General features: G+C 41.3%; 1 non-coding gene across 1 annotated transcript; it reads right to left on the reverse strand.

The window, feature by feature from the left end:
- Positions 1-6,886: 6,886 nt before the first annotated feature.
- On the reverse strand, positions 6,887-6,970 carry Trnal-cag (transfer RNA leucine (anticodon CAG)). Its single transcript has one exon. It is a non-coding gene; the product is annotated as a tRNA-Leu (tRNA).
- Between the last annotated feature and the right edge of the window lie 6,597 nt (positions 6,971-13,567).

Genomic DNA, 13,567 nt, shown 5'->3' on the forward strand with positions numbered 1-13,567 from the left:
ACACAAAAACATGCAAAGCACACAAAGTGTACAAAGCATACAGATCACACAAAGCATATAAAGCATATAGGGCCTACAAAGCATATATAGCATGCAAAGCACACAAAGCATACAAAGCTAAGAAAAACACTAACAGCATATAACATTTAAGTAAAAATAAAGCATATAGAGCATGCTAAGCAACCAAACCACACAAAGCTAAGCAAAACTGACACTATATAACATTATAGCAGAAAATGTACTTAAAACTAAGCGATGTGATGCTCCCTTGCTGTGGAAATCCCATTCAGTCTACAGCATTTGCACCTACAGATTTTTCCATTCCATGTCCCAATTAAAGTTTTAAATTGCGAAAAATTTGTACATTTTCTAAAATCTTCTGGTAGGGAGTTCCACAGCGAGGGGGCAGCATATCTTAAAGAATTTTTACCATATGTTGTTGTGCGTACCTGTGGTATCTGTAAAATATTGGTATATCTAAAATTTATGGTTGACTGTCTCTTAACAATTAAATCATTTAACAAAGGTGGAGAAATTTCATTTATGATTTTAAATGTTTCAATAGCCATTGATCTTATACGTCTTATTTGCAAGGACGGAAGGTCTACCTTTTGTAAAAGATCTATATATTGAGTGCTATAGTCGTTGTATATAAAACGAATTGCCCTTTCTTGAATTTTTTCCATCTTTTTAATATTAGTTTCTGATCAGAAATGCCAGGTCATTGGGCAAAAAATAAAATTTGATAATACAAAGGTATGGAAAATTAAAAGCTTGCTTTTTACACTTAAATTTCTACCAACTCTTTTTAAGATGTTAATTTGAGTGGCTGCCTTCTTACATAATCCTTGTATATGAGTATCAAAATTTAGTTTATAGTCTATGTCAATACCAAGTAGTTTAACAACTTTTTCACAAGTTATAGTAGCATCACCTATCTTAAATGACGGTTTTTTACAAGAAGTTAATTTGCCTATTGCAAAAGATTGAAATTTGTCAGGGTTAGCTTGCATCTTGTTAAAATGAAACCAATCAATAAGAATGTTACTTTCATGTTGTAAAACACTTATAAGTTCATCAAAGTTTGTTGTGTAAAATGAAAGAGTATTATCATCTGCATAATTGTAAAGGGTAGATTTGTTTATAAAATAGAAAATATCATTAATAAAGACATTGAACAGTAAGGGCCCCAGGATAGACCCTTGGGGTACTCCTTTTGTTATACTGGCCCATGAACTAACTGTATCTCCTATTTTGATTTGCTGCTTTCTGTTAAAAAGGTAAGACTGGAGGAGTCTGGACGCAGGCTCTGACATACCATACGCTGACAGCTTTGACAGTAATATATCGTGCGGCAGGCAATTGAAGGCCTTGGACAGGTCCATGATAATTGCTGCGGCGTAATGGTCTTTATTGAGAGCCTGCCTCCAATCCTCCAGAAGTTCTAATAGGGTGGTTTGACAGCCATGTCCCTTTCTAAATGCACATAAAAATGTATTAAAAATTTTATCAAAATGAGAGTTAAGTTGATTAGCAATTACTTTCTCAAAAATTTTAGAGGGCATTGGTAGGACACTTACTAATCTATAGTTAGCTTTGCAAAAAGGGTCATTTTTCTTATATAAGGGTGTTACTTGTGCTATTTTGAGTTTATCTGGAAAAGTACTTGTGGCAATAGAAATGTTCACAAGATTAGTAAGAGGTTCAGTTAAAGCCGGTTTACCAATTTTTTAAAGCTTAGCTGATATTTTGTCCACTGCAGTGGCTTTCTTTACATTTAGCATATTAATTACTTTGGCAACATCGGGCATGGCTACTGGTTTAAAATTAAAGGTACAAATATCTGGATAATTTTCATGAATTTTTTTAGACTTGGGTGACTATCTAAATCAAAAGTGTAGTTTTCCCCGATGGACTGGGCAACATTAGCAAAGTATGAATTAAAAATTTCAGCATTATCGTTGTCTTTCGTTGTGATTTTGTTGTTTTCATGTAGAATTATTTTTGGCAGTTCTGTACTTGATTTATTTGATAGAAATGGCTTAATAGTTTTCCAAAAGTCTGAATTTTTTACCCCACCAATGCATCTTTCTTGAAAATATTGGTTTGCTGATTTGTGTTTTAATTTATTTACTAGGTTTCTTTGTTTCCTATAAATTTCCCAATTTTCATGTGATTTAAGTTTTTGAAATTTGTGCAGGTACATCTTTTTAAGATAAATTGCTTTACGTAATGTTTTGTTCATATAAGGTACTTGCTTCGCTTTTCTGTACATTTGCTTTACTGGTACATGTTTATCATAGATGTCTGAAACAGCAGATTCAAAATTTTGATACAAATTATTTACATTTTCTGATCTAGGGTCAATCTCATTAACATTTGGGATTCTGATATTTGACAGATCAGCATTTAGGGCATTTACATCGAGATTTTTGAAGCTTCTATAACTTATATTAACCTTTTCAATTTTTTGAGTAGCATTATTTATAACGGTACAGATAAAGTTATGACAATCGCTAATTCCAGTAGCAAAATTTTGGGTTTTCATACATAGTGATCTAGAGTTGGTAAGTATAACATCTAGTAAGGATGGAGTACAATTTTTCATAAAACATGTAGGGTTTTTTACCAAACAGTGCAAATCAAAAATTTCTGTAAAATCTAAAAGTGGCCGACCTTTGTCACATAGAAGGTCATAATTTAGGTCGCCTATAATCATAAAGTGATCAAATTTAGTTAAAATATTGTCTGACATAATAGTAAGATTCTGAAAGAAATCACGGTCAGTTATATTGGGCGTTGCAACGCGAAAGGATGAATAATTCGGAGAGTTCTGTTGTTGTCATTATATTTTGTGAAAATTAGAGGATTGCTTATATAAAGTATAAATTACATTCATCTTTGTCAGAGCACGGGTGGCCGAGTGTTCTTAGCGGTAGTCTTTTACTCCAGTACTCCAGGGATCAGTGGTTCGAGCCCAGTTGAGGGTTACTTTTTTCTTTTTCTTTTTTAAATTGTGTTCTTGTTTTTTTACTGGAGCTTTTTAGATCAACTGTTGACATTTATCAATATAAAGCATTTAATGACAAATTTCAATAAATGCCAAAATCTGTAAAAAGGTCCCTTTAAACCAATATGATGTATTATTATAAGAAAATGGTATTTTAACCCTACAAGCAGTGGACATATATATGGGTAGAAATTAAGGGTAATATCACGTTAAAGTGATATTATGGACATCTAACAGTTTATACGTGTCTATCGCAGTCGTTGTTTATTTCTGGTTTGTTTTCTTCATATACACGTATGTTTGTTAATGCAGCAGCAACGTACTAAAACAATATCCCGGAAAGAGAAAAATAATGCATTTGAATACCAACCGTACTTTCGTTTTGACAACTGACGACAGAAATGATTCTATGTACGATGTGAATCTTAATTAAGTTTTAGTGCAGATTCGTTCATACGACACAAAGACACTACTTTGTTTTACGGATCATTTCGGCTTAGAAGACTGAGTGATCCATGTAAAATATCAAATATAATATATATTTTTTATAAACAGCTGGTAGCAAGATGAATCGCAGATAATTGGTCAGATAATTGGTCAGTAACATTTTAACTAACTCTTTTGACCTATTAATTCTTTTCAGCTCAATTCGACAGTGGAAAATGCCCATAATATCGCTTTAATGCAAATGCCTGAATCTCGCTTATTAATGCCTTATTATTCCGTATATATTTTGTATTCTGAATTACTAGTCCCTTTCATGTATTTGACTACTGTATAATCCATCATAATATATTTTATTTAGTATTTTGAAAATATGACTGTAAATGACCATTCTAAGTCCCCAATTGTAGCGTTGCAATATCAATTATATTTGTGATATTTCCATTGACAAGTTAATTTTGTTTTTGCATTTTGAATGTATTATTGAGCCAGGCGGATGTAAGAGTTAAACAGCAATTTTAAACTTGCATCTTGTCAATAAACATTTGTTAATTAGCACTAAGCATTAAGAAGTTAGAAATCGGGAACCAGTGCATCGCAAATTCTTAAACACGATCGCCTATTCTGTAGTAAAAACAAACATTTCGGTAAAATCGGTACTAAAAGGCGTGCTCATTTGTTTACTTTAATTATTATTCGGATGATTGAAATGTGTCAAACTTCAGAAGTCGATAGTAACGACAGCATAAAGTTTATCCACGGACCCTCCCACCACCCCATGAGTTTATGTCCAAAGTTCAAAATATTGTACGTACTGTATATATAATTAATAACTACGCGGAATTTGTATTTCAAAGATTGAATTTTGTTTTCATAGCATCCAAAACATTCGACCGAATACTGTGAAACCATTTATTTTCGACAGCACAAAATTTCGTCATTTTTATAAAAATGACAATTTCGTCAGCACTTAAATTCGCCGATTTCTGATTTTGAATTTTTTTTAATGCGCCAGTCAATATCCGATTTGTGTGTAATACATATTCGCGATCAATCGCAGTTGCGAAAAATCGTGGTACGAATGCGGGAACACACTTGAGAATCACTGCAGGAGGTGGGGCCTGTTTGTCACATGCCAATTAACTAGTCTTTTGTTAGCAAGGGACAGTAATGGACCCTCTTAATGTATGCCATTAACACGTTCATTGTTATGATTAGCGGACAAGTGGGATCGAATAACCGTTAACGAGTGTTTGTAACAACGAAGCCAATTGCCAATCGGGAATGTGTTCTAGTTGGTATGATTTTTATTAAAATGCTGTCAATACCGTTTTAAAACTGTTTGTGCTTTACGAAAGAGGTTCCAGTTTGTTAAGTGTGTTTTTTTTTCAAATAAAATGCTTTTTTATTCTGATATCATTATTAAAATTAGAAACTATGTGTGTGATTGTTCTTAAAAAGTAAACTACCGGTATATAAATCAATAATGTCAATAATTTAAAAAAAAATAAATTGATACATATAAAATAATAATAAGTGTGGTTAAACGAAAACAATCAAACAACAAACAGCAATTAAAATATTCTTTATTAATTTGGGATAAATACGCATGTTGATCACACATCGTCATCTTTTCATTTGGTTTACAAAAAAATGTATTGTCTAATCGGCATTCGCTGCGTGATGGCTAATATGCAACACCCCTGAAAAACACAATGCACCTAATGGGTAATAACGTTATAAACAATAAGCGCTAAGTCATTTCCATTCTACATAAACGAAGTCAACGCATTCGATACAGCTGTAATGCACACGAGTTTTAAAGAAGTGTCACGTGTCAGTTAAGTACCTTGTGTAATCTACATCCCTTTGTGTCAAAACCGGATTAATCTTGATTACGAAACAGCAGTGAATGTGTGCATGGATTATGTTGGAATTTAATGCCTAATGTCTACGGTAAAGTTTTGAAATATTGTTCAACTTGGTGTTTGTTTTTGTTCAAACATAGAGCATGATTGTTCGTTAGGATCTTAAATTCACCGATCGGTCGACTCACGAAATTTATGAAAATTAATGCCTGACGATTAATAATGGTTTCACAGTATATTTCAGTAAAAGCCAATCATCACAGGAACTTGAAGGTCGAGGGAGGGTATGAGGCTGTAATGTCCGAGTCGATAGGGGTATGCGTGTGGGTGTGCATGTCTATCCTTTAAAACAATTATGGCGGCAAAAACACGACGGTTTTTTTTTCAAAGAAAATAATAGTATAAATAATTTTCGAAAAAGTTAACGACTATTTTTAGTTCTGATGAGCGTGAAAAAAACCGAGGTCATTAGCAAACAACAATCGACTGACACTGTGCCCGAAGATTGCCTGAACCCATGTCACCTCTAGTTCCAATGTAAGTACTGGTGCAATTGGGCCTCGCAGTGCGCCTGTTTGGCTTCAACTAATATATTTAAATTGAGCTCTGAGAAAATGGTGTGTATACAAGTATCGTCCATTCTGTGCCTGTGCAGTCGTCCGCACAGACTAATAAGGGACGACATTTTCCGCCAAGACCATATCATTGGTTAAGATGGGTCGAAACACACGCGAAGTTATCAAAGGGATCGAGTGTATTCAGCTGTGTTCGTACCTTAAACATTTGAACCAACGGCAATAGGGCCGCGTTACTCATTTAGTTACATCGGCAACTTTCGGCAAATCTTTTCGCGACTTTTAAAACATTACATCGATTTTACGGTGAATGTATACACGGTGCCTATACCACGTGACTTTTTAAGATCTGTGTGGGGAGTAAAATATCAACAAAAGCGCGACGCAGGTAAGATTTTTAAGGATTACTTTTTTAAATATTTCACCATTTTTAATGGGATAAAGTGTAGAGCCCGCTCATTTATGAGAGTTTTCTATAGGTACCATGATTTTATAAAACAAATAAGTGTTTTTTCAGTAAAGTGCAACTGCGCGTTTGAACGGTTTGTAAAAGGTAGGATCAGTGCGGGGACATTATTTTATTTTGCCACAAAAACATCACATCTGGTGAAATTATGCAATAAACTTTATGTGCGGAGCTTACAATATATCATTTTGCATTCATTTTCAGGTTTCTTTTATATATTTTCGAAAAAAAAGGTTCAAGAAAAATGTTCTTATAGTGATATGATCTGTGTGATATCCAATGTTTACATTTATCAATATAAAGCATTTAATGACAAACTTCAAAACGTGCACCGTTTTGAAGTTGATAATTTGCCTTATAAATCAAAGTCTTTCGCAGATGCATGCACTATTGTGCGGCTACATGTTATTGTGTGAATTAAATGTTTATTAAATCTTATAAATTAATAAATCAATAAAAACGTTAAAAATAAACGAAAATATTATAAAATAAAAAAAAAACATTAAATGCTAGAAAACCCTGTTATCAGAAGTGGGATTTGAACCCACGCCTGGAGATCCAGACTGCGACCTGAACGCAGCGCCTTAGACCGCTCGCCCATCCTGACATGTTAAATGTATTGTAGTGCCAGTGACATCTGGTGCCACGCCCCCATGCAGAGTTGGTACCCGGTTTGCGTCGTTCATGTGACGGGACCATGCTGCATGATGTGGAGCCAACCGGATGGGCGCAGATGCCTGATGGGATGACCATGCTCACTTGCTACCCGGTCCGCGGACGTGTGCAGACGTGTTCCCTGAGGTAAGTATTGCCAGGAGGATAGATGTGTATTAGCCTGTGACGTAAGTATTAGCCTGTGACTTAGTGTCTTGTCCTGGAGGTTTAGCCTGTGCGTGGGGTAGGTATTCCCTGGAGGATCGGTGGTGTGCAGCCGACGACGACAGCAGACGAGTATTTCCCTCGAAGTGTGTATTGCCGAGGACGACGTCTGCCATCCTGACAAGGTTTACAGTCGATGCTCATGTGAGTGTATTAGACAAGTGTCGCTGTTAGTAGTTGCTGTAATTGCAGGCAAAACCCACTGAAGAGCTAACCTAAACAAGCAAATTCGTAGAATTGATATCCTCCGCAACATATGCTTTGTTTGAGACTGGGTGCAAATCGGACGGATGAACATACGGACAGATGGACGGACGGAGGACAATAACTCAAAACTAAGACAGAGGAAGATTTCAATGAAATACGCCAAAGCACTTCCAAGATATGGCTCCGGACACAAAAGTGCCTAGAGTAAAAATCATTTTTTCAAGATACAAAGGGCCATCACTCTGGTTTAAACAGATGGTGTACAATGCCATTTGGCGTGAATCATCCTCATATGCATATATATACTCATACGAAGTTTCAATGAAATACGCCAAAGCACTTCCAAGATATGGCTCCGAAAACAAAAGTGACGGACGGACAGCCGGACGGACAGCCGGACGGACAGCCGGACAACGCCAAAACAATATCCCTCCGCCTCTGGCGGGGGATATATACTCATACCAAGTTTCAATGAAATCCGCCAAAGCCCTTCCAAGATATGGCTCCGGACACAAAAGTGCCTATAGTAAAAAGCATTTTTTTTCAAGATACAAAGGGCCATAACTCTGTTTTTTAACAGATGGTATACAATGACATTTGGCGTGCACCATCCTTTTATGCATATCTATACTCATACCAAGTTTCAATGATATCCGCCAAAGCACTTCCAAGATACGGCTCCGGACACAAAAGTTCCTATAGTAAAAAGCATTTTTTCAAGATACAAAGGGCCATAACTCTGTTTTTAACAGATGGTGTACAATGCCATTTGGCGTGCATCATCCTCTTATGCATATATATACTCATACCAAGTTTCAATGAAATCCGCAAAAGCACTTCCAAGATATGGCTCCGGACACAAAAGTGCCTATAGTAAAAAACATTTTTTTCAAGATACAAAGGGCCATAACTCTATTTTTAACAGATGGTGTACAATGCCATTTGGCGTGCATCATCCTCTTATGCATATATATACTCATACGAAGTTTCAATGAAATCCGCCAAAGCACTTCCAAGATATAGCTCCGGACACAAAAGTGCCGGACGGACGGACGGACGGACAGCCGGACGGACGGACGGACAACGCCAAAACAATATCCCTCCGCCCCTGGCGGAGGATAATACACACTACACTGGTGTCTAGAAGTGGGGATAAGTGAAAATTGTGTTCGACGGTTAGGCATTCCTTCATGCGAAAGTCGGTATCCTAAAATAAGTGAACCGTGAATCGTATTTAGTCGTACATTTGTCTTGTTGCCTACAATAACCTCGTGAAGAGGTCAGTAGGACCTGTAAATAAATTCTGAATAAAAAAAGTGTTGCCTACGTACAATTGCAATATAAGTAGTCTGTGCTAGTCGTCTGCTAAGGAAGAGCCGTCTATTTTTAGACGTATTGCAAGGTGACCACGTGGTCTTACTGCTGGAAAACCACGCTTGTCTGCATTCGAGGTCGCGTGATTATTGGTGCGGAGTAGTTTAAGTGCACTAGCTGACCTGAATGTTTACAATGTTTGCGTCGCTGTTCAAAATGTAAACAGAGTACGAGAAATCGGGGTTTATGAGCAAGTCCGTCTGTGGTGTAGCTAGAGCAGCGAGGGTTGGGTAGTGTTTTGTTTTGGATTGGTGTAATGGATATGGTGAAATAACTGTTTTATTGCAATTAATATTTAATTGTTGCATTGAATTTTGAAATAAAATAATAGACGTATTTTTTATTGTGCGTGCTGTGTTTCTTTAATTTGTTTTCGTGTACTGTGCTGCATTAGAAATGAGTAGCCGAAATATGTCTCAGGGTCTTGTACCGGTAAATATCGACCCTCCACAAACGTTGATGTTGATATCCGGAATAGGGCCCAAATTGGCGCGGGTCATTGTCCAACTTAGACAAGGGTCAGGTAACTTAGACCTGGACACCTTGGAGGTACTAATTGGGCGGCCCCTAAGTGAGAGGGAGTTAGACCAGCTGGATTTTGCAGAAAATCCAATGCTTTCAGCGGCGTCCCAAGCCAGTGGAACGGAAGAAGAACACCCAAGTAGGTCCAGGGCCCCAGAGCCAATGTTTGTAAGCACGCCATACCTAAACCAGGACCAGATGAAGGCAGAGCTAGCCTCTCAGATATCAGATTTAGAGGCGGACATCACTCGATGGGAGGAGTTCCTGGGGATATGGAGCGATATCCTTCCCCAGTTTGCAAAGCCTTTGTTCCCCAAGCGTCTGTTGTTTCAGCCAGATCCTGTGGTGGTGACAGGCATGCCGATACCGTCTGATGTCGCATCAAGCGTCCCCGCCCCGCCCCAGTCGTTAGGTTTGCCCCAGATGAGGGCTGGTAGGGAAATCAAGCGACCTAGGCAAAGTAGCCTTTGTGGCTCGGTTACTTCAGAGGCCTCCTCCATGGCCCCTTCAACGCATAGCCCCTGGCGCGCGGCAGATTACAACGTGCCAGCACAATTTAGAGAGACGTCCTCAGAATATTTGGGACACTTTCGGGCCCCAAGAAGCCCTCCTGCTCCTATAATGCGTCCTTGTCCAACCCATTTCACCATGCCTAGCAACCAACCTGTTGCAAGTGGCGTCTCACTGTATAACAACCAACCTGTTGCAAGTGGCGTCTCACTGCCTAGCAACCAACCTGTTATAAGTGGCGTCTCATTGTATAACAGCCAACATGTTGCAAGTGGCGTCTCACTGCCTAGCAACCAACCTGTTGTAAGTGGCGTCTCATCGTATAACAACCAACCTGTTGCAAGTGGCGTCTCACTGCTTAACAACCAACCTGTTGTAAGTGGCTTCTCAATGCCTAATAACCCAACCGTTGTGAGTAGTGTTCCCGTGCAAAGCACCCTACCAGTGGTACGTAATCTTATAACAGCCAGCAATTTACCCATATTAGGTAATACAATTGCATCAAACAACCCAACCGTGGCCCTACCCAACAGTATCCCCGTTCCGATAGGCCATTTAGTCCCAATAAACCCCCCGACCCAGCATGATCGGGATGTTTTGACCAAGCTGCCAAAGAGCCTGCTATTTGATGGGTGCAGCAATTGGTCGTTGTTTAAGAGGAAGTTTGAGCGCTACGCAAGGGTGCAAGTTTGGTCTGACGAAGAATGCGGTGATTGTCTTTGTTGGTGTTTAACTGGTAAGGCGGTGGACTTTTATGCATTACTGACCGAAGGAAGGGAGACGTTACCTTACGCCGAGCTTATGCAGCGGCTTCAGGAGCGCTTTGGTGTCAGGGAACTCCCAGCAATCGCGCAGGGTCGTTTCCAGGATGTCCAACAAGAAGTAGGCGAGTACCTGGACGATTGGTCCGATCGGGTGCTGACGCTGGCAACAACGGTATTTCGTGATCTGCCCTATGCGTACGCCACTGAGCAGGCAGTGACGAAGTTTTGGCACGGTTTGCTTGACAAGGAGACCGGCAAGCATGTAAGCCTGCAGTTACGCACATCGATGGGAGATGCGATGAACATGATGAGGATATATAGCCATGTTTAGTCGGCTTGCGCCGCGGCTCCGAGGGATAGCCAAGAGAGTGAGCGAGAAAAGTCGAGGTGTGTTCATGAGGTTAGAAGAGCACCCTCTCCAGATACGGTAAGTGGGTCGGCGGTCGACAAATTGACCCAGGTGGTCGATCGAATACTAGGTTCTGTGGAGCGATTGTCGAACTCTTGTTGGAGCCAGGACGATGATTCCCGCGTCAGACAACCGGTTCAGGTGTTCCGTTCCGATGAAGACGAGGGATTGTATGGCGAGTATGCGGCCGAAGGTTCCAATGAAGACGGCAGCCAGAACCGGGGGTTCAACAAGCAACGCCACGTAAGGTGTCACGAGGGTACGGGTGGCGGCGGTCCACGTGGGCATCGGAACCAACATGCCTACGAAAGCCGGCGTGTCTCTTGGGCAACCCTGTAAGGACTATGCCGACAGGGTTCCCGTAGCTAGACGACTCTTCTAGGGATGCGTTGCCCAAACTGGACACCTCCTGCGGTACTATGCCGGCAGGTCTCTTAGGCAATTCTGTAAGGACTATGCCGACAGAGTTCCCGTAGCTAGACGACTCTTCTCGGGCTGCGTTGCCCACACTGGACACCCCCCTGCGGGACTATGCCGGCAGGTCTCTTGGGAAACTCTGTAAGGACTATGCCGACAGAGTTCCCGTAGCTAGACGACTCTTCTAGGGCTGCGTTGCCCACACTGGACACATCCTGCGGGACTATGCCGGCAGGTCTCTTGGGCAACTCTGTAAGAACTATGCCGACAGAGTTTCCGTAGCTAGACGACTCTTCTAAAGCTGCGATCGGGACGATCTCGCTAGTGTCCATCTCGACAACCTCCTGTTCCGCCCTGTCTTCGTCGTCCATCTGTGCCGCCCAACTTGGGTTAGATCGAGGGCCCAACCCATCCACATCATTTAGAAGCAGAATCTCATTCATCTCAAAGCTAGTGTCCATACTGAAAGGAAATGGGAACGTAAATACTCCACAATGCCGATGACGAAGCCAAGCATAACAAAAAATAAAAATAAAATAAACAAATCTGGAAGATCCCTGCCGGACTGGGTACGGCTTGCAACTGTTTTCTCCCTCCGCTGTAGCTTCACCGTCACCGACGCCGCCAGTCTCATCATTGCCCCTTACAGTGCTCATGTCGGTGCACACCCCAATGTGACGGACAACTTCGCAAACTGTAGGTAGCTGCAACGGAACCGCATCATCGATGCCTTCGGTGAACTCGTCTTCTCTGCCGCCGACGCCGCCAGTCTTACCGTTGCCTCTTACAGTGCTCATGTCGGTGCATACCCCAATGTGACGGACAACTTCGCGAAATGTAGGTAGCTGCAACGGAACCGCATCATCGACGCCTTCGGTTAACACGTCTTCACCATCGCCGACGCCACCAGTCTCACCGTTGCCCCTTACAGTGCTCTCGTCGGTGCACACCCCAATGTGACGGACAACTTCTTGAACGGTCGGCAGCTTGATGTTACTAGTGGAGACTCGGTAACCGCACGCTTTGTTCCAGCGGTCTTCCGATGTTACGCCATAACCGGAAGCCCTTTTCCGACGGTCTGCCGCGGTGACACCACAACTGGACGCTTTCTCCCGGCTGTCTTCCGCGGTGACGCCAGCCGGATCTGCATGTCCGGCGGTCGGGGTGGCCCTAACTACAGACTGGACCGCCACCCGTTGCACGCGAAACGTACCGACATTACTAGAACCCACATGGTCCCGCTCAGTGCTCTCATCGGTGACCATCTATGGATCCCGGACGACTTCTGCAGCTGTCGGCAACGCAAACGGAAATGCGTCATGCACGTGGTCGGTATGCTGTAGGCTTCCCCACTCGAGGCTCAAAACCTGCCCATCAAAAAAAAAGTGGCCTCTGCCATATTGATGATGGCCCTGCCCGGATTCATCAAAATGTAAAAACCAAGTAGCATATCGACATCTGTCGGGGCTACATACAAATGCTGCTGATACCAGTAGTTACCAATCTTTAACTTAACTGGGCCTACGACAAAACCCTGCATGGAGGCATCCCTTCCTGTCATCAACAGCTTGACATCACGCTGCTTGGGAGGTGGCTGCTTCATGGCCTTATAGACCCGATCTGAGATGAGGCTGACCTCCGCTGCCGAATCAATCACTGCATCAACCATTACGTCACCAACCTGAACCTTCAAACAAAACTGCGCATCTGAACCCAACTGGTTGACGCGACCTACTTCCGGTCTACTCTGCTGCTCAGCCGCCTCGGTAACTGACATCGGTATCGACTCATTGTTGGCAACGGAATCGGCGCCCACACGACAATCACACCGGAAATGTTCCAAATCACCAAACAAGCACGATATGTCCCGCCTCGCCATCCCGGGATACTCGCCCCAATTTGAACCTTAAGTTATGATATTTGTGAGAAAGTCCAATGTAGCCATTATATGTATCTTTTGACGATTTGAGAACCTAAAAATTGTAAAGCGTTGCAACGCGAAACGATTGAATAATTTGGAGAGTTCTGTTGTTGTTGTTGTTTAATATACGAAACTACGATGATTGCTATATAACGTATAAAATACTTAATCTGTGAATAACCGGCGGAATAGCCGAGAGGG

The sequence above is a fragment of the Dreissena polymorpha genome, chromosome 9 (genome assembly GCF_020536995.1).
Source record: "Dreissena polymorpha isolate Duluth1 chromosome 9, UMN_Dpol_1.0, whole genome shotgun sequence".
NCBI lineage: Eukaryota > Metazoa > Mollusca > Bivalvia > Myida > Dreissenidae > Dreissena > Dreissena polymorpha.